The sequence below is a fragment of the Trachypithecus francoisi genome, unplaced genomic scaffold (assembly GCF_009764315.1).
Source record: "Trachypithecus francoisi isolate TF-2019V2 unplaced genomic scaffold, Tfra_2.0 Lachesis_group10, whole genome shotgun sequence".
Classification (NCBI taxonomy): Eukaryota; Metazoa; Chordata; class Mammalia; order Primates; family Cercopithecidae; genus Trachypithecus; species Trachypithecus francoisi.
Genome location: NW_022681455.1, coordinates 17631358 through 17658820, shown reverse-complemented (window position 1 = coordinate 17658820; position 27463 = coordinate 17631358). Strand labels below are relative to the sequence as shown.

General features: G+C 44.2%; 1 protein-coding gene across 2 annotated transcripts in view; it reads right to left on the bottom strand.

Annotated features, from left to right (window-relative positions):
• The window catches only part of CAP2 (cyclase associated actin cytoskeleton regulatory protein 2), a 173831-nt gene extending 147419 nt beyond the window's left edge, over positions 1-26412 (bottom strand). For both annotated transcript variants that reach the window (XM_033216315.1, XM_033216316.1), the window contains exon 1: positions 25887-26412. The gene's annotated coding sequence lies outside the window, so the exon portion shown is untranslated. The remainder of the gene's footprint in view (positions 1-25886) is intronic.
• Positions 26413-27463: the final 1051 nt, after the last annotated feature.

Here is a 27463-nt window from a genome sequence, read left to right as displayed (position 1 = left end):
TAAATTTTTTTTTTTTTTGTATTCTCTTTTGAGTGTCATTATAATGAGAAGTGCACCCATCCTCCTTTTTGGTCTTTTTTTTTTCTTTTTTGAATTTTCCCCTCACTTTTCAAGGTTTTTTGTTTTTTGTTTTGAGACAGGGTCTCACTCTATTTCTCAGGCTGGAGTGTAGTGGCACAGTCATAGCTCACTGCAGCCTCCACCTCCTGGGCTCAAGGGATCCTCCCACCAAAGATCCTCTCTAGTAACTAGGATTACAGGGCATGCTACCACATCTGGCTAATTTTCTAAATTTAGTTTTTGCAGGGACAGTGTCTCCCTATGTTGTCCAAGCTGGTCTTGAACTCTCGGGCTCAAGTAATTCTCCCATCTCAGGTTCCCAAAGTAAAGGGATTATAGGCATGAGCCATGGCGCCCAGTCTAATTTTTATTTTTATCAAAGCTAGACATGCACATAATTTAAAGAATCAATAGTTCTACACTCTTCCATTCTGTGTCATAAGTGCCAACCATTTTCAATTATTGTAACTGTGTCTTTGATAATCGCCCCCCACCTCCCCCTTATCTCTAAATAACATGACTCTATCTCTGTGTCTTATTTGGTTTTCTTCAGTTTGGGGCATTATCTACTGAGTTCCCACCAAAAATACAAGGGTTTACTTTTTTCTTGCTCAGTCCCCACTACCACCTACATGCATATGGCAATATTGTCTTGTCCACCCAATAGTGTTATATCACAATTTTTGTGTGATCAGTATCCAGTGTTAACACAATTATGACTATTTGCATCTGAGCCAGGAGGTATACCACACACTGGGTTGCCATGAAGTATAAAGGCAGAGAAAGTCTGGAACATGGTCAGTAATAAACATTAGCTGCCGCTATTAAGTCATTCCATCTCATTTTGCTGTCAGCGGGAACAGTTATATTTGAAATGTCAAGCAGTCATCTAGAAGATCTGGTCAATGGAAATGACTAACGGAAAACTTCAGGTCAGTATAGCCTTATTTTTGTCCCCAACATTTCATTTTCCTCTGTCCATGTACTTATTCCTCCAACATGTTTAAAAGAGTTTTCTCAAGTCTACGTGAAGGTGCGGTTACCATAAAATGAAAATTGTGGTATGTAATTCGTGTTTTTCATCACATATTTTCCCTCTGAACATTTTTACAATGACTCTTTTGCTTCTGAACAGCAAAGGGTGAAGGCCCAATCTCTTTGGGGTCATTTCTGCAAAACAGCAGGACTCCTTCATCCCTTATATTTTCTTCACCCAACCCATCTTATGCTCAGTGGTGAAGGGTCTGTTAAGCCCTTAACTAGCTCAATCGAACCAGTTATAAAAGCAGCTTTCATAGATGCTTTGAACATTGACACTCCATGGCACAATGTAAATGGTGATAAGCCTAGAACAACACCCTGTTTGCCTGGATTACCTGTTTTGCATCTGTGAGACATACTGCCCAATTAAAAACCTGCCTTGTGCTTTCTTTCCCGTCAGCACATGTACACCTTGCCTCCCAAGGAGACCGGCTGCAAGCTTTTCAGGGTCTGAGGTTGGATCTTACTCTTCTTTGCATCTCCCACTGAGTCCAGCATGGTGCCCTATACCTAGAGAATCTATAAATACTTTTTGATTGACTAATTAATTAGCTACCTCTCGCTGCCTTTTCCTTGCCTACCCACTCACTGGCACCACCCCAGATCAGGCTGAAAGCCAGATTTTCACAGGAGAAATTTTCATTTAAAAGAAGACGCTAGATTAGTTTTTCCTACTTGGAACCACAGTGGCTTCCTCCCATAACTTGAAAGAGCACACTTGCTCCCTCTAATATAAGCCTCTGGGTCTCTTCCATGGCTCCTTTTTCTTTAGATTTCAAACTGTGTTAAAACTCCACATTGTCTTAAAGGATTTTGTAAATTCCTCACAAGTTCATGAAACAAGTAAGAGATAATGCTACTTGGATAACGTTTTCATGTTAATAAAAGAAGTGGGTCTTTCAGGTTTCCTGATTGCTAGCTGAAAGTTCTCCTCACTAGGCCAAAAATACAGAAATAATGGTAGTGAGTGTTTCTCTTCCAATTCCGCAAGGGAGACCCAGATCCAAGGGCTTCTGAAGATCATGAACCTAATATTAAATAGGAAATAGACTTTTCTCAAAAGAAGACATTTACGTGGCCAAGAAACATATTTTAAAAAGCTCAACATTACTGATCATCAGAGAAATGCAAATCAAAACCACAATGAGATACCATCTCAGGCTAGTCAGAATGGTGATTATTAAAAAGTCAGGAAACAGGCCGGGCGCGGTGGCTCAAGCCTGTAATCCCAGCACTTTGGGAGGCCGAGACGGGTGGATCACGAGGTCAGGAGATCGAGACCATCCTGGCTAACACAGTGAAACCCCGTCTCTACTAAAAAATACAAAAAACTAGCCAGGCATGGTGGCGGGCGCCTGTAGTCCCAGCTACTCGGGAGGCTGAGGCAGGAGAATGGCGTAAACCCGGGAGGCGGAGCTTGCAGTGAGCTGAGATCCGGCCACTGCACTCCAGCCTGGGCGACAGAGCGAGGCTCCGTCTCAAAAAAAAAAAAAAAAAAAAAAAAAAAAGTCAGGAAACAATAGATGCTGGTGAGACTGTGGAGAAACAGAAACACTTTTACACTGTTGGTGGGAATGTCAATTAGTTCAACCACTGTGGAAGACAGTATGGCAATTCCTCAAGGATCTAGAACCAGAAATACCATTTGATCCAGCCATCCCATTACTGGGTATAGACCCAAAGGATTATAAATCATTCTGCTATAAAGACACATGCATACATATGTTTATTGCAGCACTATTTACAGTAACAAAGACATGGAACCAACCCAAATGCCCATCAATGATAGACTAGATAAAGAAAATGTGGTACATATACACCATGGAATACTACGCAGCCATAAAAAGGAATGAGATCATGTCCTTTGCAGGGACATGGAAGAAGCTAGAAGTCATTATCCTCAGCAAACTAATGCAGGAACAGAAAACCAAACACCACGTGTTCTCACTCGTAGGTGGGGGATGAACATTGAGAACACACGAACACAGAGAGAGGAACAACATACACCAGGACCCACTGGGGGTGAGGACTGAGGGGAGGGAACTTGGAGGACGGGTCAATAGGTGCAGCAAACTACCATGGTACACATATACCTATGTAACAAATCTGCACATGTACCCCATTTTTTAAACGTTTTTTTTTTTTTTTTTAAGAAATAAAGAAGGCCGGGCGCGGTGGCTCAAGCCTGTAATCCCAGCACTTTGGGAGGCCGAGACGGGCGGATCACGAGGTCAGGAGATCGAGACCATCCTGGCTAACATGGTGAAACCCTGTCTCTACTAAAAATACAAAAAACTAGCCGGGCGACGTGGCGGGCGCCTGTAGTCCCAGCTACTCGGGAGGCTGAGGCAGGAGAATGGCGTGAACCCGGGAGGCGGAGCTTGCAGTGAGCTGAGATCCGGCCACTGCACTCCAGCCTGGGTGACAGAGCGAAACTCTGTCTCAAAAAAAAAAAAAAAAAGAAATAAAGAAAAAAAAAGGAAATAGACTTGAAGTGACAGGAAACTGGAGACTTTCAAAACTTTTCTCATAGTGAGGCTAGGCAACTGGTTTATATGTGAACTCTGCAAAAAATAAAGTTACAATGGACTAATTTCTCTACAGGTCCATCAAAATTTAAAATATTTGGTAAACTACCATCAAATCAGACCGTCCTAAATTGTTAAATTCTTTTTTTTTTTTTTTTTTGAGACAGAGTCTCACTCTGTCACCCAGGCTGGAGTGCAGTGGTGTGATCTTGGCTCACTGCAATCTCTGCCTCCTGGGTTCAAGTGATTCTCCTGCCTCAGCCTCCCAAGTAGCTGGAATTACAGGCGCCCACCACCACACCAGGCTAATTTTTGTATTTTTAGTGGAGACGGGGTTTTGCCATGTTGGCCAGGGTGGTCTGTAACTCCTGACCTCACGTGATCTGCCCTCCTCAGTCTCTCAAAGTGCTGGAATTACAGGCGTGAGCCACTCCGCCCGGCCAATTGTTAAATTCTCTTTACCGTAACCGTATCAGTGACTTTTTTTCTTTCCCAGGAAACTACCAAGCAGTAGGAGAAGTGACCTTGTGATTCACTATTACTAATTGGGTAATACTATGTATAGGAGGAACAAACCATCACAGTATTCATTCATTCATTTATTAACCGGCTCATTGAATATGTTTGTTCATTCACTCAAATCAGTCAGTTCCCACTATCTGCTAGGCACAATGCTCATATCTAGAAAACCAAGGCTGATTAAAATACGTTTCCTGCCCTACTGTAGTGTGAGGGGGCTGAAAGCACACCCTGCTCAGTCAAGCCAGGGAGCTGTTTGACTAAGAGATACATTCACGTTGCCAAGGTGCCCGCCTTCGTGTCTTTTGCTTACTCTCCTATATAGCATTTCTGGAGACAGCTTCTTGCCAAACAGCAAACAAAAAGCACCATTTTCTTTTTATTGCAAAGATGTTTCAAGAGTCTCTGATTTTTGAGATGGTGAAATCAGAATAGCTGAGACCAGAGAGTTATATAAGAAAAAGAACACTCTCAATGTTTCATGAAACTGGAGAAAACATATATGAGATCCTGGTTAGCCAACTGACTCCTCTAGAGCCTCTAATCAGGTCTCACCGCAGGAGAAAAATGCTTCAGCCTGACCTTCAGAAGGATCTCACCCCAGCTCCCTAGCTACAATTCCCAGGCTCCTGAGATACCCACATGCTACAGGGACAACTCCCCAAGTCCCAAACATGTCCTATCCTATCCGTCTCCTGTGCCATGATTCTGCTGCCTCCAAGGTTCTTCCTAGCACTGCTACTTTCACTCCCCAAATCCCAGCTCCTCCAAGAGATCTTGCAGTGTCTCACAAATCAGAGTAATCTCCGGAAAGGTATTTATTCCCTGACATCTCCACCGACCATCGAAACCACATATACAATTTCCTCGCCATCCCATTTGCTCCCTCCACTGTGGTGGTATCACCCCTCAAAACCATCCCTAATTTGCCTTGTATATAAATATGCCTCCTCTAAGTTGAAATTAGAAATACTTATTCCCTAACATCGCTATGGAAACCACATATACAATTACCTTGCCATCCCATTTGCCCCCTCCACTCTGGTGGTATCACCCCTCAGAACCATCTCTGATCAGCCTCGTAGTGTAAGCACTTGTCCTCTAAGTTGAGATGTCTGAAGATAAAAGGCTGGGACTCATAACTTGATGTAGTGGAAAAAGCACTCTGGGGATCAGAGAACCTTAATTTGAAACCCAGGCCCTTCACTGACAACCCACATGATTCTGGAGGTCTTGAGTCTTCTAGTAGACAGACTACTTAATCTGCCTGAGTCTCAGTTTTCCTATTTCCAATATACGAATTCATTCCTTCTTCATTCAGTGGCTTAAGAGAATTGTCTGCACAAGTGTTTTGAGCTACCTTCGGTACTGGCTTGGGGCTACACAGGTGGATGAGACAAAGACTGTGTCCTCAAGGCACAGTCTCCTTGAGGAGTAGACAGTTCAGCCACTGGGGGCCGGCCAGCTGTCCATGGCACTGGGCCACAGGGAACCTGGCTACTGAGGCAGGAGGGAGCCCAGTGAGAACTGAGGCCATGGGGAAGGCTAAGTACACCCTGGGCTGCTCTGTGTGCTGACTTGGGGTGATGGGGCTGAGTAAGGCAGAGCCATAAAATAAAGGACTCTGAATGCTGAGCAGGACCAGGATAAACCCTATGCTATTCCCCTATCACGCAGTGGAAACTCGCTTAGCTGAACACGAGATAGAAACCCTTCACTAGGCCGGGCGCTGTGGCTCACGCCTGTAATCCTGGCACTTTGGGAGGCCAAGGCGGGTGATCACGAGGTCAGCAGATCAAGACCATCCTGGCTAACATGGTGAAACCCCGCCTCTACTAAAAATACAAAAATTAGCCGGGCGTGGTGGCGGGCGCCTGTAGTCCCAGCTACACAGGAGGCTGAGGCAGGAGAATGGCGTGAACCCGGGAGGCGGAGCTTGCAGTGAGTGGAGATCGCGCCACTGCACTCCAGCCTGGGCGACAGAGACTCTGTCTCCAAAAAAAAAAAACAAGAAACTCTTTCTATTCCCGTGTCCCCACGTTGTCCCTTTGCTCTCGTTTACACCATGGACAAGGTAGAGTTCAAAGAACTGCTTCTAGGAGTCCCCTAAGGGCAACACCCTGGCACTGAGAAAAGAACAGGCATGGAGACCCTGCTGGCCAGGCCACTACAGACTGGGCAAGGGGGTCGTGAACCTTTTTTCCCTCCGTCAAGTAACTATGTTACTCCCCTTGTATCCAGAATATATAAAACACTTTCACACTCAATAAGAAGACAAATATGCCAGTTTAACAATCAGCAAAATAAATATCTAAATAGACATCTTCCCAGAGAAGACAGGCAAATGGTCAAGAGCACATGTGAAAGGGCTCAACATCAACAGTCATTAGGAAAATGCAAATCAAGACTCCAATCAGTTACCACCTCACACACACTAGGACGGTTACAAACTAAGGGGCAGATAATAAAAAGTGCTGGTGAGAATACGAAGGAATTGGAACCCTCACACATGGCTGGTGACTGTGGAAAATGGTGCAGTTGGTTTAAACTGTTGGGAAGTTTCTTCAAAAGTTAAACACATATTTTCATGTGAACCAGCCATTCCACTCTATTTCACTCAAGATAAATAAAAATACATGTCTGCACAAAGACTTGTGCACAAATGTCGTAGCAGCACTGTTCATAATAACCAAAAAATGGAAACAATCCAAATGTCCATTAACCAGTGAATGGCAAAGCAAAATATGGCATATGTATTATAATGGAGTATTATTCAGCCATTAAAAAGAATGAAACAGTGATACATGCTACAAAACAAGTGAACTTCAAAAACATTACGCTAAATGAAAGTTAGAAAAGAAGACTGTGTATTCTATGATTCCATTTATAATATCCAGGAAAGGCTCATCTATAGAGATAGAAAATAGGTTAGGACATTTAAAACGGGTCAATTTTATGACATAGAAAATTATAACTCAGAAAAGGTTTAAAAACAAACAAATGAAAAAGGATTGTGCCTCTTTGTAAAGATACAGTTAAAAACCATTAAATCTGAGTAACTTTGCTGTTCTCATCTCCCAACCGTCAGAAGTGGTGGTGAAACTTACCCAGAGACTACTCTAAATGGCCATACTCCCCACTCCTGCAACTAGTTGTAGGGGCCAAGGCAGGTGAGAGAACAAAACACTGATTCTCACCACTCTTCTTCCTCTGCATAAGAATCACCCGGGGCGAGGTGAGGCTTCCTAAATGCAGGCTCCTGGGCCTCACTCTCAACAATACTGATGCAGTAGTTCTCGGTATTCCCAGGAATCTGCCTTTTTAAAAAGCACTCTGGGCCGGGCGAGATGGCTCAAGCCTGTAATCCCAGCACTTTGGGAGGCCGAGACGGGCGGATCACGAGGTCATGAGATCGAGACCATCCTGGCTAATACGGTGAAACCTTGTCTCTACTAAAAAATACAAAAAACTAGCCGGGCGAGGTGGCGGGCGCCTGTAGTCCCAGCTACTCCGGAGGCTGAGGCAGGAGAATGGCATGAACCCGGGAGGCGGAGCTTGCAGTGAGCTGAGATCCGGCCACTGCACTCCAGCCTGGGCGACAGAGCGAGACTCCGTCTCAGAAAAAAAAAAAAAAAAAAAGCACTCTTCAGAGTACAAGGGGCCCACACTTTAAGAATTACTATAGGCCGGGCGCGGTGACTCAAGCCTGTAATCCCAGCACTGTGGGAGGCCGAGATGGGCGGATCACGAGGTCAGGAGATTGAGACCATCTTGGCTAACACGGTGAAACCCCGTCTCTACTAAAAAAAAAAATACAAAAAACTAGCCGGGCGAGGTGGCGGGCGCCTGTAGTCCCAGCTACTCGGGAGGCTGAGGCAGGAGAATGGCGGAAACCCGGGAGGCGGAGCTTGCAGTGAGCTGAGATCCGGCCACTGCACTCCAGCCTGGGCGACAGAGCTAGACTCCGTCTCAGAAAAAAAAAAAAAAAGAATTACTGTAACAGAGGTGTGCAGGAAAGCAGTGGGGAGCACATGGGAAGGGGAGCTCAACAAAGGTAGACACGCAACTGAGCCCTGGGAAGTAGAGAGGCTACCAAAGTTATGATAGGAACCAAATTAAGTCTCAAAGATGAGAGGATAGTATTCAGAAGAAAAATAAGTAAAGGCATCCCAGCGCCTATGCTTTGCATATGCAAAGACATGGAAGCATGAATGACGAGTAAATATTGATGGAACCTTCATTATGCGCCAGGAGCTATCTAACAGAGCATGGGAAACAAGGGATTGATGAGTAGTTAGAAGGGGTGGTAGAGAGGGCTGGGAGGGGAGTTGGGAATTTACTAAGAAAGTGACAGCAGGTTAAGAAAGATCTAAGGGAAGTTTAAATTAGGCAAGATTTGGGAAAAGATTAAATGGTTGAGGGTTTGGAGGAAAAGGGAGAAGCTAGGATATCTTAGATGTTTTGCTTCAGGGAAGGTGGTGCCAATCAAAACAGAGATAGGGAGTGGAGGTGCCCAGGGCAGAGGAGTTCAGAGTTACAGGATCTGTATTGGAAGTGCCTTCAGTTGGCAGTTACAAGTAGGGACCTAAAGCTCAGGGGACTTCTAGAAATATGACTTAAGTATTATCTACCAATAATAACACATGCCTCAGGATTCTTGGGAAGGTGAAAGGAGACCATGAAGTGAACTTTGCAACTATAAAGTGATGCCTACATGTCATTATTATAATTTCCCTCTGAATGGTCCACCGCACTCATCACTGTGATCTGTACCCAGTGAGTGCTCAATCCCTGAATTATCATGGCAAGTGTCACCACCTCTTCTATCTTCCAGACACAATGACGGTAACATCTCACATACCACACTTCTTTTTTGAGACAGAGTCTTACTCTGTCACCCAGGCTGGAGTGCAGTGCATGATCTTGGTTCACCACAACCTTCACTTCCTCGGTTCAAGTGATTCTCCTGCCCCAGCCTCCTGAGTAGTTGGGATTACAGGCACCTACCTGGCTAATTGTTGTATTTTTAGTAGAGATGGGGTTTCACCATGTTGGCTAGGCTGGTCTCGAACTCCTGACCTCAGGTGATCCGCCTGCCTCAGCCTCCCAAAGTGCTGGAATTACAGGTGTATAGGGACTAGCCCTACAGGGCCTGTGGGTTTTTCTCCTCGTGTGTGGAGAAGAGAGATCGTAGAAATAAAGACAAAAGACAGAGAGATAGAAGAAAAGACAGCTGGGCCCGGGGGACGACTACCACCAAGATGCAGAGACGGGTCATGGCCCCGAACGGCTACACTCGCTGATATTTACTGCATACAAGACAAGGGGGCAGGGTAAGGAGGGCGAATCTTCTAAGTGATTGACAAGGTGAAGCAAGTCACGTGATCACAGGACAGGGGGCCCTTCCCTTTTAGGTAGCCAAGCAGAGAGATGGCAGCATACGCCAGCGTTTTCTTCTCTGCACTTACAAGAAAAATCAAAGACTTTAAGACTTTCACTATTTTTTCTACCAGGAGTATGGGAGGAGCATGAACGTGGACGAGGAGCGTGACCATTGAAGCACAGCACCACAGGGAGGGGTTTAGGCCTCCGGATGACTGCGGGCAGGCCTGGATAATATCCAGCCTTCCACAAGAAGCTGGTGGGGCAGCGTGTTCCCTGACTCCTCCAAGGAAAGGAGACTCCCTTTTGTGGTCTGCTAAGTAACCGGTGCCTTCCCAGACACTGGTGTTACCGTTTGACCAAGGAGCCTTCAAGCAGCCCTTATGCGGGTGTGACAGAAGGTTCACCTCTTGTCTTCTAGGTCACTTCTCACAATGTCCCTTTAGCACCTGACCCCATACCCACCGGTTATTCCTAGGTTATATTAGTAATGCAACAAGGAATGATATTAAAAGCTAATAAATAATAACGTTTATAATAATTGATAATTGTTCATGATCATCTCTATGTCTAATTTGTATTATGACTATTCTTATTCTAACTATTGTCTTTATTATACTGAAATAGTTTGTGCCTTCAGTCTCTTGCCTCTGCACCTAAGTAATCCTCTGCCCACACAGGCATGAGCCACCATGCCCAGCCTCACACCACACTTCTCAAACCACACCACAGAACAAACACACTGCAAAATCACCACAGACTGCAACCAGGGGGGTATCAAAAGCACCATGGACTGAAAGCATAAAAGAGGCTATCATTTTATATAGTCAGTCACTTCTCATGACTAGAAATGTTTTACTTTATTAAATACTGTCATTTCAATGTGAAGAATGCCTTGTCTCTCTGGAATGGTAAGTGCTATGGTTTGGTTTGTTTGACTCTCTCCAACTTATGTTGAAATCTGATCCCCAGGTAGAGCCTAACAGGAGGTGGGAGGTGGGAGATGTTAGGGTCATGGGGGCGGATCCCTCACGAATGGCTTGGTGCCATTCTCACAGTAGTGAGTTCTTGCTATATTCGTTCCCAAGAGAGCTGGTTGTTAATAAGAGGCTGGCATCCACTTGTGAGCTATAAAGTGGCAAGAAAAAAAAGAGCCTGGCACCTCTCCTCTCCTCCTGCTTCTTCTCTCACCATGTAATCTGCGCATTCCAGCTTCCCTTCAACTTTCCCCACGAATGGAAGCAGCCTGAGGCCTTCACTAGAAGCAGATGTTTCTTGTACAGCCTGCAGAACTGTGAGCCAAATAAACCTCTTATCTTTATAAATTAGTCTCAGGTATCCTTTACAGCAATACTAATGGACTTAGACAATGAGTAATAAGGTTTGTTGAAATTCCTTGTAATCTCAAAATGTACCAGCATTCATTGTAATTATATGCAATTAAATAACAGATTCAGCAACTCTCTTAAAAGACAATAAAAAAAGAAAAACCTTAAAGATCAGTTCTTAAGTTCTGGGCCAGTTTTATGAATAGAAGTTACTAACAAATCCAAGTGTGATCATTTAATGTAAAATAAAATAGCCAGGCGATCAGTGTGGCCCAAGCATTCCTCCACGCACCCTTGGAGAAGGCCCAAGCATTCCTCCAGCCCCCTTGGAGAAGGCCCAAGCATTCCTCCACGCACCCTTGGAGAAGGCCCAAGCATTCCTCCACGCACCCTTGGAGAAGGCCCAAGCATTCCTCCACACACCCTTGGAGAAGCATGTGTCTCTAGCTTTCTGGGTCTACTTTCACACTTGACTTTGACTTTTTTTTGTTTGTTTTTGAGACCAAGTATTCTTCTGTCGCCCACACTGGAGTGCAGTGGCAGGATCTCAGCTGACTGCAACTTCCACCTCCCGGGTTCAACGGATTCTCCTGCCTCAGCCTCCTGAGTGGCTGCGATTACAGGCATGCGCTACCACACCTGGCTGGTTTTTGTATTTTTTGATAAAGACGGGGTTTCACCACGTTGACAAGGTTGGTCTTGAACTCATGACCTCAGGTAATTCACCTGCCTGTAATCCCAAAGTGCTGGGATTACAGGCGTGAGGCACTGCATCCGACCATTTTTTTTTAAGACAGGGTCTCACTCAGTTGCCCAGGCTGGAGTACAACGGCACAATCATAGCTCACTGCAACCTTGAACTCCTAGGCTCAAATGATCCTTCTGACTCAGTCTCCCAAAGTGCTGGGATTATAGACATGAGCTACCACACCCAGCCTCAATTTATTACTTCAACACAATCAGTCAGAGTTTTCAACTGTGCTGCTGACCACTAAAAAAAAACTGCAGGTTCTTCTTTTTTTGCTCTTGAACCTGGGAGCCCAAAGTAAAAGGGAAAATGGAGACAGTGGGTAAAGTGGAGAGAAAAGAATGGTGTAGAAGAAACAGAGGAGAAAAAGGAAACAAGAGAAAGCTTCAGAAAGAGGAAGGGGCTACCAGGGATACTCAAGGAGGAAGAAAGCCCATTTCAGCCTCTCTCCAAACAGTGTTCAAAACACAAAAGGCAACTATCTGATTCCAAAAGACAAAACAATAGTACATGAATTGAGAAGAATCAAAATTGAAAAGGGAACCCATTTGGGAGTAAAACGCTGGGTTTTCTTCTTATTTTTTTCTTCAGGGTCAACCTGAAGTCAGAATTGTGTGGGGGTGCAGGTAGCAAACACTCCAACAGAACCCCCTCCTTTTGGCCAGAGGAACTGGAAAGGGGGCCCTGACTAACAGAAGAGTGTGAGGAAAGCCCAGGTTTTGGGTTTTGTTTGCATTTTTCTCTCCCAAACGTGGCTGCAGTCACAGAACTGTGTAGCAGAACAGTGAGCAGAAGCACAGGCACCTGAAGGTTTGTTCAAAAGAAACCTGGGCCAGGCGTGGTTACTCACGCCTGTAATCCCAGCACTTTGGGAAGCCGAGGCAGGCGAATCACGAAGTCAGGAGTTTGAGACCAGCCTGACCAACATGGTGAAACCTCGTCTCTACTAAAAATACAAAAATTAGCCGGGCGTGGTGGCACGCGCCTGTAATCCCAGCTATGCAGGAGGCTGAGGAGGAGAATTGCTTGAACCCGGGAGGTGGAGGTTGCAGTGAGCCGAGATCGCAGCACTGCATTCCAGCCTGGGCGACAGAGCAAGACTCCACCCCCACCCCTTCCCCTCCAAGAAAAGAAATAAATATGGGCTTACTGACAGACAAGAAGAGCAACAGGGGACCTCGTGGTCCACAGAGTGTGGGGAGAATTCCTGGTATTTTATTCCTCTTGCTACTATGTCCTAGGATGGCCCCAAGTCTTGGAGAACTGTACTACAGCAGCATAAGCCGCGTAAACTTTAAAATAAATTCAATCTTTCCAGAAGAACAGGAAAAAAGGATCTTGGGGTAGAGGTGTGTGGCGAGAATCCCAGGGAGGAGAGAGCTAAAGAAGGGGATGCCCTGGCTCTGTGTATGAACCAGCACAAGTCCCTGAGCTGTGCATGTGTGGGACGGTCTCAAAGGCTTTGCAAACTGAAATACATATAAACCACTGCTCCGGCTGGGCGCAGTTGCTCACACCTGTAATCCCAGCACTTTCAGAGGCTGGGGCAGGGGGATTGCTTTAGCCCAGGAGTTCAAGACCAGCCTGGGCAACATAGGGAGACCCCGTCTCTACAAAAAACTTAAAAATTAGTTGAGTGTGGTGGCATGCACTTGTAGTCCCAGCTACTTGGGAAGCTGAGACAGGAGGATCACTTGAGCCCAGGAGATCGAGGCTGTAGTGAGCCAAGACTGTGCCACTGCCTTCCAGCCTGAGTGACAGAGTGAGACCTTGTTTCAAAAAAACAAAACCTTATGCTTTTGTGCTTCAAATAAAATAATAATAGTAATAAACAAAAGAAGAAATCATGACCAAAAACTTCCAAACTTGGTGAAAGCTATACATTTACAGATCCAAATAGAGTAGTTGCCCTTTTCCCAGTTTTGCTGTCTGTAGTTTTAGTCACCCATGGTCAACCATGGCACAAATATAGGTGAGTACAGTACAATAAGATCTTTTGAGAGAAAGAGACCGCACATTCACATAACCTTTATTACAGGATATGGCAATAATGTTCTAGTTTATTACTAGTTATTACTGTTAATCTCTTACTATGCCTAATTTATACATTAAACTTTTAAAAATTTTGAGACGGAGTCTCACTCTGTCACCCAGGCTGGAGTGTAGTGGTGTGATCTCAGCTCACTGCAACCTCTGCCTCCCGGGTTCAAGCGATTCTCCTGCCTCAGCCTCCCAAGTGGCTGGGATTACAAGCGTCTGACACCACACCCGGCTAATTTCTGTATTTTTAGTAGAGTTGGGGTTTCACCATGTTGGCCAGGCTGATCTCAAACCCCTGACCTCAGGTGATCCACCCACCTTGGCCTTCCAAAGTGCTGGGATTAGAGGCGTGCACCACCGCACCTGGCCTTATATATTAAACTTTATCACAGTAGGTATGTATAGGAAAAAACGTGGTCTATATAGGACTTGGTACTATCCATGCTTTCAGGCATCAACAGGGGGTCTTAGAACATACCCCCCACGGATAAGAGGGGAATACTGTAGTGCTGTCTGTCTTCTGTCTGTTATACATGCACACTCACACAATACTTTACAGTGAGTACCTCCAAAGAGAACAATAAAGATGAATAAAGATATAACTGCCTACAAAGAAATAAATAAAATGTAATGGCTGTTATCCTTTTTTGAGAGGTGTCGTAAGTACTAAGACCTTTAATTCTTTTTTTTTTTTTTTGAGATGACGTCTCACACCGTTACCCAGGCTGGAGTGCAGTGGTGTGATCTTGGCTCACTGCAACCTCCGCCTCCCGGTTTCATGGCATTCTCCTGTCTCAGCCTTCGGAGTAGCTGGGATTATAGGTGTGTGCCACCACGTCCAGCTAATTTTTTTTTTTTTTTTGAGATGGAGTCTCGCTCTATCTCCCAGGCTGGAGTGCCGTGGCCTGATCTCTGCTCACTGCAAGCTCCGCCTCCTGGGTTCACGCCATTCTCCTGTCTCAGCCTCCGGAGTAGCTGGGACTACAGGCACCCACCACCACGCTCAGCTAATTTTTTGTATTTTTAGTAGAGACAGGGTTTCACCGTGTTAGCTAGGATGGTCTTGATCTCCTGACCTCGTGATCCGCCCACCTCGGCCTCCCAAATTGCTGGGATTACAGGCATGAGCCACCACCCAGCCATTTTTTGCATTTTTTAATAGAAACAGAGTTTCACTATGTTGGCCAGGCTAGTCTCGAACGCCTGACCTCATGATCCACCTGCCTCAGCTTCTCAAAGTGCGGGGGATTACAGGCGCGAGCCACCGTGACCGACCAAGACCTTTAATTCTTAAATGTCTTCCTGAGGGACATCCAGTAAAACAAGGAGTCACTAGAACTACGTCAATTAATGAATTGGTTCATTTACCAATACTGAACTAGAAAGGTTTTGCCACAATTACTGACCCTTGGTTTTTGGTCAGAAAATAGCAGCAGGGTGAGCTACAACAGGAGTCTTCAATTTTTGTACTTGTATATACCCTAAAAGAATTTTGTAAAAGCCTCTTGCACAGTTTTAGATTGGCATATAGAAACTGTCACCAAAATGTGAATAGTTGCAAAGAACGTAACTTCCAACACTGTAAATACTGACATATAAAACTATCTTCTATGTCCAGTGAAATTCATTCTTACTCATTTTAAAAGAATACAGGAACAGGCTGCTCTTATAATAGTCACAAATTTTGCATAATTCCATTTTCTCCCTGAACTTACATTTCCACGCTTCGTGCGCTACAGAAGTTTATCCTAATTTTACGTATTTTATGATTTAGTATATTTTACGCTCTAGTATATTTTACTCATTAGGCTACCATACTTTTCTGCATCAAAAACATTATTTAAATTTAAATTCTAATTCAATGGTCAAAACTTTTTTTAAAAAAAGCTATTCCAATACCATTGTTACTATTAGTAGGACGCTACTTAGAAAACAACACAAATATTACAAATTTTGACAAATAATTACTAAAAGTAAATAAAAAGCAACTTTATCTCTCTCTTTTGAACACTTTCATTTTTCATTACTTTATGGATATTAGATGTGCATATTTATTAAAATGAGTCAAGGTGGCTGGGCGCAGTGGCTCACACCAGTAATCTCAGCACTTCGGGAGGCCGAGGCAGGCAGATCACCTGAGGTCAGGAGTTTGAGACCAGCCTGGCCAACATGGTGAAACCCCTTCTCTACTAAAAGTACAAAAAAATTAGCCAGGCATGGTGGCTAGCTCCTGTAGTCCGAGCTAGCCAGGAGGCTGATGCATGAGAATCACTTGAACCCGGGAGGCGGAGCTTGCAGTGAGCCAAGATCGTGCCACTGCACTCCAGCCTGGGTGACAGGGCAAGACTCCATCTCAATAAAAAATAATAATAAAATAAAAATAAAATGAGTCAAGGTTGAGCATCAATTTGATTCTGATTTTTTGTTTTTATCAATGTAATGCTGGGAAACATAATGAGGAGATGGAATTTTGTTATAGAAATGTCACTTATTTTTTGAACTCCTTCAACATCACATGGTAGTGAAATATCAAAACTTATTTTAGGCCAGCTGCAGTGGCTCATGCCTATAATCTCAGCACTTTGGGAGGCCGAGGAGGGCGGATCACGAGGTCAGCAGATCAAGACCATCCTAGCTAAGACGGTGAAACCCGGTCTCTACTAAAAATACAAAAAATTAGAGCTACTTGGGAGGCTGAGGCAGGAGAATGAGGTGAACCTGGGAGACGGAGCTTGCAGTGAGCTGAGATCGCACCACTGCCCTCCAGCCTGGGTGACAGAGCAAGACTCAGTCTCAAAAAACAAACAAACAAACAAAAAAACATTTTAAGTGTCAGTGTAAGGAAAAACTGAGAAGACAAATTTCATGAGTACCCTAATACTTGTTCATCTGGGTCATCTCTGTCATTCATTGCCTTTGACGAAGCTATTCTACAACTCTGTAGAAATATAAGTTAACTTGCAGAAATCTGACAGTAATGCAAGTCATACAGACATGCAAATAAACTTTATCCTGTGGAAGTCCAATCACCTTCCCTCTCCCATTGTAGAAGAAGCCAGTTTTATATGTATTAAGCAAACTCATTCCAGCATTCTTATAAATGATCTCCTTTAAATTGACTGTAACACCTTTCTGGCTCTCTCTAATATTTTAAATAAGTTTGAAAATGTCTATTTTTTATTTGTATGAGAGTCGAAATTTCATTCTCTTTTAGAGTTTATCCTTTAATAATGGTTTGATTAGATTGGCCTTCACTTTTTGTTTTTTATGATAGATTTAGAAAACACGTGATTGGCAAAAGGGTCTCTGCTCAGACAATAGAGTCATTTGCTGTGTCACCCTTGCAACGAAATTTATATTCAGAAATTTCCCCCTTTCTTGCCCTCCCCATCCCCTAGAGTTTTACATCCTTGGGTAAAGCAATTTATTAAAATGGGTTAGCCATAAACCATTTAGTAAAATGGATTAGGAAAATGGGGTAGACATATGCTTTTCACAAGGAAAGTGAGAGAAAGGTGATTATGGAAAAGCGGATGAGAAAGAGAATTTATGTCTCCATTACAGGTCCATTGTCATCAAGATTAGTCTTAGGAAAAACCACATATGGAAGAGGAGGATTTGGACATTTATATTCTCAAAACACTTGTGCATATGTACCTTTGGGAAGCCTTTGCATATAGCAAATGCACACAGTTTAAAGATTGCTGAACCAAAATAAGAAACATAAAAAAGAGCTCCATCCCAATTGCATATTATATAGAGACTCACACTATTAACAAGCCTCTTTTTAAAGTTTTCAATTACTGAAGACTTTCAATTAGATAATTGTCCACCTTCCATTCAGAAAGAGGCATTGAGGGGAGTGAATTCCTGCTGTTCTGAAGCAAGATGGAAGGAGGGGGAGTGGAGGGTTGTCTACAGTGGGAACTTCGAACACAGAGAGAAGTACTAAGAAACCGAGAAGAAATTCAAATGGAGGAGAAATAAAAATGTAATGCCTAAAGAATTGTGGATCTGCATTGTACCCTGAAAATCTCTAGCCACAGCTTCTAGCATGACCGCCGAGAGAAAGACTGTCTGCATTTAGCCTACCTCATGTCAAGCAACCAATTAGTTGAACCTGTCCATCAACCAGCCTAACTCATTAGGCCAGACATTTGGTTTTCCTGCCACTGGAGGGGGTGAGTAGCAATACCAGGACAGTATGCATTCGATGGAAAGATCACACATATCATATTGATCTATCACTTGCACAGTTTGGGTAATACATAGGTTACTATGTTAGTTCCTTTCAGGCTGCTCTAACAAAACACCACAGACTGGATAGCTTATAAACAACAGAAATTTATTTTTCACAGTTCTGGAGGTTGGGAAGTCCGAGATCAATGCAGATCAAGGCCCACTTTCTGGCTCACAGATGGCACTTTCTTGCTGTGTCCTTACTTGGCAAAAGGAGCAAAGGGTCTCTCTTGGTTCTCTTTCATAAGGGCACTAATCCATTCATGAATGCTCTGCCCCAGGACCTATTCACCTCCCAAGGCCTTCCACTCCTAATATCATCACAATGGCAGTGAGGATTTCAACATATGAATTTTGGGAGGACATAAACATTCAGCCCATAGCAGCTTCCAAACTAAGATTACAAATGGATGCCTCCACCTCCAGTGTATCACACTATAACCAGACTGAACTATACATCTGCCATCTGGAAGCCTATTTTACCTGGTTCTGAAAAATCTGATCATCTCATTTTCTTAGTGTGGTCCAATTTAACTGTTCTTGTTGCCTTAGGATAAAATAATTCATTTTCATAAGAATCCAGCGATTCTTTTTTTTTTTTTTAAACGGAGTCTTGCTCCGTTACCCAGGTTTCAGTGCAGTGGGGTGATCCCGGCTCACTGTAAGCTCTGCCTCCCAGGTTCACGCCATTCTCCTGCCTCAGCCTCCTGAGTAGCTGGGACTACAGGCACCTGCTACCACACCCAGCTAATTTTTTTAATACTTTTAGTAGAGCTGGGGTTTCACTGTGTTAGCCAGGATGGTCTCAATCTCCTGACCTCGTGATTCACCCGCCTCTGCCTCCCGAAGTGCTAGGATTACAGGCGTGAGCCACCACGCCCGGCCAAGAATCCAGTGATTCTTCTCTGACTAAAACTAAATAGAAACAAAGTAGGAAATGATGACAATCATCAGAATAGATCCTTTGAGACTTATGTTTACAGCCTAAGTGTCACCTTCTATTCATTCTGTCTTCTTTCACTGATCTTCATTTTTGCATCCCCAGATGCTAGGGATACAGCAGTCACTCAACATAGAGGGAGTAAGTCAACCAATGGATCCCAGAATTTCTCTGGATTTCCAAATGGAATGATGCAAAGTAACAGAGGTTATTTTCTCATTAAACTGTGCACAATAATAGGACAACAAAGCTATCTACGTACTACAGGTCTGTTTTGTGTGTGTGTGTGTGTGTGTGTGGTGTGTGTGTGTGTGTGTTTGAGATGGAGTCTCACTCTGTCACCCACACTGGAGTGCAGTGGTGCGATCTCAGCTCACTGCAACCTCTGCCTCCTGGGTTCAGGTGATTCTCCTGCCTCAGCCTCCCGAGTAGCTGGGACTACAGGCATGAGACACCATGCTCGGCTAATTTTTTTTTTTTTTTTTTTGTATTTTTAATAGAGACAGGGTTTCACCGTGTTAGCCAGCATGGTCTCGATCTCCTGCCCTCGTGATCACCTGCCTTGGCCTCCCAAAGTGCTGGGATTACAGGCCTGAGCCACCGTGCCCCGTCACTAGAGGTCTGTCTTTGGTGTCTCCAGCATCTAACTTCTCCAGGAACCATCTTCCTCTTCAGAACTGCCATTTAGGTTAACTCCCGTCTATGTTCAGCCTCTTGGAACCCTCCTTCAGCCTCTCAGAATACCCCTTCCCGTCAAAACAAAAGAGATTTTAGGTCAGACTTCTATATAGCAGAATGGCCTTTAAATTCTGAAAAGCTGAGGGCTAATAGGAACATCAAAGGTGACTTACTTCATCCATGTATCAGGTAAATGAGAAATTTTAAGAATCAGGGGCTAGTGCAGCTTCCGCAGGTGGCTAAGTGTTCAATGAGAAGCCAGGATTATTAGATGCCTAATTAACTTGACAGGGTAGATGAAGACGCCATTCATAATAGTCATAATTTCTTCTGGTTTTAGACAACGTTCTATGTCCTTTTCTGTATAGGGCTGAAAGGGAAACAATCCCTTCACATAATTTCTCAGTGAAAGAAGCCATATTTTCCTAAAGTGGGAAAAGTGTCTACTAAAGAGAGAAACAAAACAAGATGGAATTTCCCCGGATATAAAAGCTCATGTAGGCCGGGTGTGGTGGCTCATCCCTATAATCCCAGCACTTTGGGAGGCCGAGGCAGGTGCATTACCTGAGGTCAGAAGTTCGAGACCAGCCTGGCCAACATGATGAAAGCCTGTCTCTACTAAAAATACAAAAATTAGCTGGGTGGTGGCACATGCCTGTAATCCCAGCTACTGGGAAGGCTGAGGCACGAGAATCGCTTGAATCCGGCAAGTGGAGGTTGCAGCAAGCCGAGATGGCGCCACTGCACTTCAGCCTGGGTGACAGAGCGAGAATCTGTCTCAAAAACAAACAAACAAAAGGTCATGTAGCAAAAGGACAAATATTGTATAAGGTACTTAGAATAGGCAAATTCAGGGACAGAGTAGAATGGTGGTTTCCATGGATTGGGGAAGAGGAGAATCCAGAGTTATGTTTGGTGGGTACAAAGTTTCAGTTTTGGATGATGAAAAGGTTCTGGAGATGGACAATAGTAATGGTTGCACAACAGTGAGAATGAGCTTAATGCCACTGAATAGTATGCTTAAAAATGTTTAAAATCAGGCCGGACGCGGTGGCTCACGCCTGTATTTCCAGCACTTTGGGAGGCTGAGGCGGGCGGATCACGAGGTCAGGAGATCGAGACCATCCTGGCTAACACGGTGAAACTCCGTCTCTACTAAAAATACAAAAAATTAGCCAGGCGTGGTGGTGGGCACCTGTAATCCCGGCTACTTGGGAGGCTGAGGCAGGAGAATGGCGTTAACCCAGGAGGCGGAGCTTGCAGTGAGCTGAGATTGTGCCATTGCACTCCAGCCTGGGCAACACAGCAAGACTCCGTCTCAAAAAAAAAAGTTTAAAACAGGCTGGGTGCGGTGGCTCAAGCCTGTAATCCCAGCACTTTGGGAGGCCAAGACGGGTGGATCACGAGGTCAGGAGATCGAGATCATCCTGGCTAACAGAGTGAACCCCCGTCTCTACTAACAAATACAAAAAACTAGCCGGGCGAGGTGGCGGGCGCCTGTAGTCCCAGCTACTCGGGAAGCTGAGGCAGGAGAATCGCTTGAACCCGGGAGGTGGAAGTTGCAGTGAGCTGAGATCCGCCCACTGCACTCCAGCCTGGGCGACAGAGCGAGACTCCGTCTCCAAAAAAAAAAAAGTTTAAAATCGTAAATTGTATATGTATCTTAAAACAGTTAAAAGCAATTTTAAAATTCCTCATAAAGATTTGTTCAGACTTTAAGGTGCTTTCCCCCTTCTAAGTTCAAGGAGAAATATCCTGAATGAACGGCAAAAGCTCATAGCCTAAGTCAACGACAGATCTAGATCTGCCCAAGGCTCACTGTTATCAGAATTACCTAACTAAATCATATCGGAAATACTAGACCACCCAGCAGGATATACGATACAGGCAACTTTTAGTGAGGTTTAGTAACCACTCATGTACTTTGATTAAAGTAATATTCCTTTGATGTAATAATAAAGTTGTCCTCCCTCCCATCCTAAACCCAGGTGATATAAGGAGATGAAGATGTCCATTAGTGAGCGGGTTAAAAGGTTCTGCTGTGAAATTTTAGATTTTCCACACTTCTCAAAACATTGGGAAATACATTTACAACTAGAATGTAAATAGGATGAGAAGTCACAATGTCAGATCTAGTCATTTTATCTTGGTTTGGGGAAATGAGTAAGTGGTTACATACCATCAATGTGTAAGTCAAAGGAGAATCAGGTTTTTGTTTTGTTTTGTTTTTTTGCCATTAAAATACATGGCACATTCACACCAAAGAGCTCTTGCGCATATGTGCTAAGACCCATGGAAAAAAGTCTCCAAAGCGGCCTTCTTTGTAATAGCAAAACATGGGAACCAACCCAAATGCCTGTCAATGAGAATGGTGAAATAAATCATGGAATATTTGCCAAGAAATATTACATACCTACATGCAACAACATGGGTAATTTTTTTTTTTTTTTTTTAATGGAGTCTTGCTCTGTCGCCCAAGTTGGAGTGCAGTGGCGCCATCTCCACTCACTGCAAGCTCCGCTTCCTGGGTTCACACTGTTCTCCTGCCTCAGTCTCCAGAGTAGCTGGGACTATAGGCGCCCGCCACCATGCCCGGCTAATTTTTTGTACTTTTTAGTAGAGACGGGGTTTCACCGTGTTAGCCAGGATGGTCTCGATCTCCTTACATTGTGATCCGCCTGCCTCGACCTCCCAAAGTGTTGGGATTACAGGAGTGAGCCACCACACCCGGCCCAATGTGGGTAATTCTTAATGACCTAATGTTGAATTTTAAGAATGCGAGGTTAGGCTGGGTGCGGTGGCTCACGCTTGTAATCCCAATAGTTTGGGAGGCCGAGAAGGGCAGATTACCTGAGGTCAGGAGTTTGAGACCAGCCTGGCCAACGTAGTGAAACCTCTTCTCTACTAAAAGTACAAAAATTAGCCAGGTGTGGGGGCGTGCGCCTGTAATCCCAGCTACTCAGGAGGCTGAGGCAGGAGAATTGCCTGAACCTGAGAGGCGGAGGTTGCAGTGAGCTGAGACTGTGCCACTCCATTCCAGTCTGGGCGACAGACTCCATCTCAAGAAAGAATGCGAGATTATAAATACCTTTTTTTATAAATCAAAAACACACCTAAACACTATTGTTTTGGAATACATACATGTGATAAAAGTGTTTTACAATAAACCAGGGAATGATTAACACAAAATTCAGGGTTGGGAGGGACATGAGAGCAGGCACAGAGGAAAAACACAAAGATGCAACTGGATGCTCACAATCTAGTACTTCCTCCCCCAGTCTTCTGTTTATTTTCTTTAACAATTTTATTGAGATGTAATTCACATACCACACAATTCACCCATTTAAGGTGTACAAATCAATGGTTTTTAGTGTATTTACAGATATGTGCAACTATCACTACAGTCAATTAGAGGATATTTTCATGTTGCAGCTTAAAAAGGAAACCCTGTGACCTTTATCTATCACTTCCCTACCCAACCCACCTCCAACCCCTTCAGCCCTAAGCAACAAAAAAAATCTACTTTCCAGCTCTATACATTTCCTTGGTCTGGACGTTTTCATATGACTAGATCATATGGTATGTGATATTTTGACTGGCTTCTTTCACTTAGCATAATGTTTTCAAGATTCATCCATGTCGTAGCTTGCATCAGTACTCCACTCCTTTTTATGGCCAAATGATATCTCACTGAATGGATATACCACCTTTTATTTATCCACTCATCAACTGATAATCATTTGGTTTGTTTCCACCTCTTGGTTATTATGAATGGTGTTGCTGTCAACATCTGTGTACAGGTTTTTTGTGAACATATGTTTTAATTTCTCCTGGACATATATTTACAATGGAATTGCTAGGTCATACGGTAGCTCTGTGTTTAATGTGAAGAATTGCCAAACTTTTCCAAAGTGAGGGCACCATCTTATATTCCCATCAGCAGTGTACGAAGGTTCCAATTCCTCCACATCCTCACCAGCATTTGTTATTATCTGACTTTTTGATTACAGCCATGCTCGTGAGTATAAAGTGGTATCCCATCATGGTTTTGATTTGCATTCCCCTGATGAATAATGATGTTGAGCATCTTTTCATGGGTTTATTAGCCATTTGTATATCTTCTCTGTAGATAGCTATTCAGATCCTTTGCCCATTTTTAAATTGGATTATTTTTCTTTTTATTATTGAGTTGTAAGAACTCTTTATATGTTGTGGATACAAGTCCCTTATCAGATACACGATTCCTAAATATTTCCTCCCATCTATGAGCTATCTTTTCACAACTGTCTAGTTCTTAAGCCCTAGTTTATAAACCTAGTGATGGGTTCACAAGTGTTTAGTTGACTATAATGTTCATAACTTACCTAGACTTAGCATATTATTTTTATGTATAAAATGTTACATAATAAATTAAAAACAAAACAAACTTCATGCATAAAGATGTTAGGAACTATTCAAAACAAAACAGAACACCATAATGCTCAAAATAAGTTAATGCTTTTCTGGAGGGTATTTAACTTAACTACCAAGCTGTCACAGGCACTCAAGAGAATGTGGCCCATTAATCCTTTCAAAAGGTTCCTCTCCTGATTCTAGCACAGAGTCAAGCAGTGGGAGTAGCAAACTACTACTAGAAGGACAAATCCATTCCCCTCTCTCTTTTGTGTTTTCTGCTCCTCCCTCAAGCTAAGAATAGTTTTTACATTTTTTAATGCCTGGAAAAAAACCAGAATATTTTGTTACTGGTTAAAAGTTCAAGGCTCAATGTCTGTAAATAAAGTGAAACACAACCTACAAGTATTGTCTTTAGCTGCTTTCAAACTATAACCGTGGAACTGAGTAGTTGCTAAAGAGACCATACAGCTTGCACAACCTACATGTTTACTATCTAGCTCTTAACTCAAAGGTTTACGAAACCCTATCCTGTATCAACAAATTAAATTACTTCTCACATTAACAATGGGGAACAAAAACCTACTTCCTACTAGCAAAGACCACCTTGATAATCACTTTCCTGATTCCTGATAGGTAACTTCTTTTTCTCTTTATCCTTAAGAAGTATTTATATGACACTTCGATTGTGATGTTATTAAGATTTTTTTAAATTTCGGCATTCAGGAAGAAGTCGCCTTTCCTTGCAAAATATGCAGTATATTCAAGAAGTCATGCTCCATCTACACTTAAGGTACTGAATTAACTATTTTACACACTTTTATTGTCCATCCATTACATGCTGTGAGCCAAATACTGTTTGGTGCTGTAGGAACTACCAAACCACTCATCCTTGCTCTCCAGAGGCTTGCAGTCTAATTAGACGCTAGTAACGATCAATCCAATTCTCTAAAGTTCACTCTACCGTTGTAATTTTACACTAAGTGGGCTTAGTTTACCAAGAATTCTAAGGAACATTGCTTAAATGAAATCTACAGAAGCAGTAAAGAAATAGGAGTACTCAGTAAACTACAAGTGCTCAAGTCCCAGAAGCTTCTGTATTTCCATGACTATAAAACCAAAGGTCCTAGATCTTCTTACCAAGTGTTCATCTCCACTCTGGCTGTTTGGACCTAGTCCTGGTTCAATTTCCTAAATGCAGTAACCCCTACATACTCATTTTTAAGAATGCATCCATTCCAATATTGCTACAATGTGCAGCGAACGCCACTCTGATGAGAATAAAGAAAAGGCCATCTGCAGGTTGATTTTTGGCCCTAAAAGTGATGATAGGGTGGCTACTTCCACGAACACCCCTCTACCCAAAGCAGTCAGAGAGCCAGCGGCGGGTGCCGTTTTTCCGAGCCGTTCCCCCAGTCTCAGTTGCCTCTGCATTTTTCAGAAGTGACTCATCGCCTCAAGTCAGGTTCTGCAGAGGGGAAGCCAGGTCTGCTTCTTTCCAGCACTTTCTGATCGAGGTGGCTCTGGTCAGAGCCGGCGCAATGACTCCCACCCCCAACCCCCCGGAAGACTCACAGCCGGGCGGACGAGACCCCCCAAAGTTAGAGCGGCGGGGCGGGCGGTGGCGCTGGGTGGGGAGGCCGCGGCCGCCCGCCAACCCCGGGCCGCTCCCGCCCGCACCCCGCCTTCCGTGCGGCCAGGACGCCGGAGCTGGGAAGGCGGGGGCCGGGCGCGCCGCTCCGCTGACCCAGATGGGAGTCCGCCCGCGCCCGCGCCCCAGTCCCCGCGCCCCGCGCTCCGGTCCCCGCGCCCCGGCCCCCGCGCCCGCGCCGCCTTTATTCCCCGCGCGCTGCCGCCACCGCCACCGCGTACCGGCCGCTTCTCCACCCTACCCATCGGACGCAACTTGCCAGCGCCCGCCGCCAGGCCCCCCCCGCACCTGCACCCCGACCCCTCCCCGCCTCGCCTGGCCCTGACCGCTGCAGGATTACCTGCTTCGCTGCCCTGGGGTCCCGTCCTCGGCAATGCAAATCCGTGGTCGGCCACTCGCACCCTCCTCCCGCGGCCCTCCCCTTCTCCTCCCCTCTCCCTCCTCCCAGCTGAATAGGAGCCGGTGTCAGTCACGCTGCTCCAGGGGAGAGTCGCCGGCAGCTTCCGGAGCTCCAAATACAGACGAGCTGAGGGGGGAGAGGGAGAGCAAAGCCACGCGGGTGGGGAGTGGAAATAAAGGGGAGCAGAGAGGAGAAGGGGGTGGAGGAAAGGAGGGGCAGATGGGCCGTGGGAGAAAAGACAGGGAGATGGGGAAGGCAGAGCCAGGGAACGCCAGCCTGCCTGCCAAGCGCCAGGCTATGAGAGAAATGGATTCAGTACATGAGGCAGTACTGCAAAGAAGTCTGGAAAGATCCGGAGGCTCCTGGCTGAAGGAGGCACAGATAGATCGGATCCCCGAAGACTTGTGCAGAGAAATGGGTAATGGATCCTTAGAAATAAAGAGACGGCATGTGTGTCCCCAGACCCAATATGAGGAGAAAGGCTCAGGGAGGAGGAGCTAGACAGCTAACGCTTTAACGAGGCATCAAGACTGGGTGCACTCATAGTGCGTGTAATAACATTTTTTAAAAGTATTTTATAAACAGCAACTTTTAAAATGTCCTGATTATTTAAAAATTAAAGTAACCAAACCCACTCGACTTCTTACGATGTTCAGTATATTTGCGGCCACTTCCCCTTTATATATTGATTATAATTACAAAATTGGAGGCTTTTCTCTTAACGTCATTAGAAGGAAAGCATTGATTTTCAATTTTCATCAAAGTTGATTTCAATCTAAAAAAGTGACTTGAAGCTCTTTATTGAATGAATGCCAGGAAAATAATTGCAGAGAAGAGAAAAAAAGAGGGGAAATGTAATTGACATCTTCTGAAAGTAAAATCTCCAAACAATAAATGTGAGATGAATTTCTAAAAGGCCAATATTCTCTGTTGATTTTTAAATTGCACATAATTTGGTTCTGTACATTATAAGGCTTATTCTGACCCCATAGGTCACCACTTATACAAAGGTCATTCCAATTACACATTGCTCTCTGCTGACAGTAATGAGGTGCAGTGACTCTTTGCTTCCTTTTGTCTGGAAAGAAGGGAAACAAAATGACAAACATTGATCAATGAGTGCCTACACTGCATAAAGCCAGAACCAGCACCCTCCCTATCCTGTGGATACCTTGCATATGGCCAGCATTCAACATGCTTATATTAAATAATGAACGGATGGATGGATGAAGTATGTATGCATTTAGAACATTTGTGTTCCAGAAATGCAGAAAAAATATATATCCATAAGAATCAATGCGTGCAGGATCACAGGGAAGTTCCAAGCATTCATTCGATATGACTTTTTTTAGCACTAACTTCAACAAACATCAGCAGAGTATTTCCTTAGCTAAATCTGTCTTTTATTGGAGTATAAAGTATTATGGAGTGTAAGAGTGGATGAGCCATAAATCCTGTCTTTAGGTTGATAATATAATAGGAAGATATGAAGAGTATAAAAATAACCTCAGTTCAAG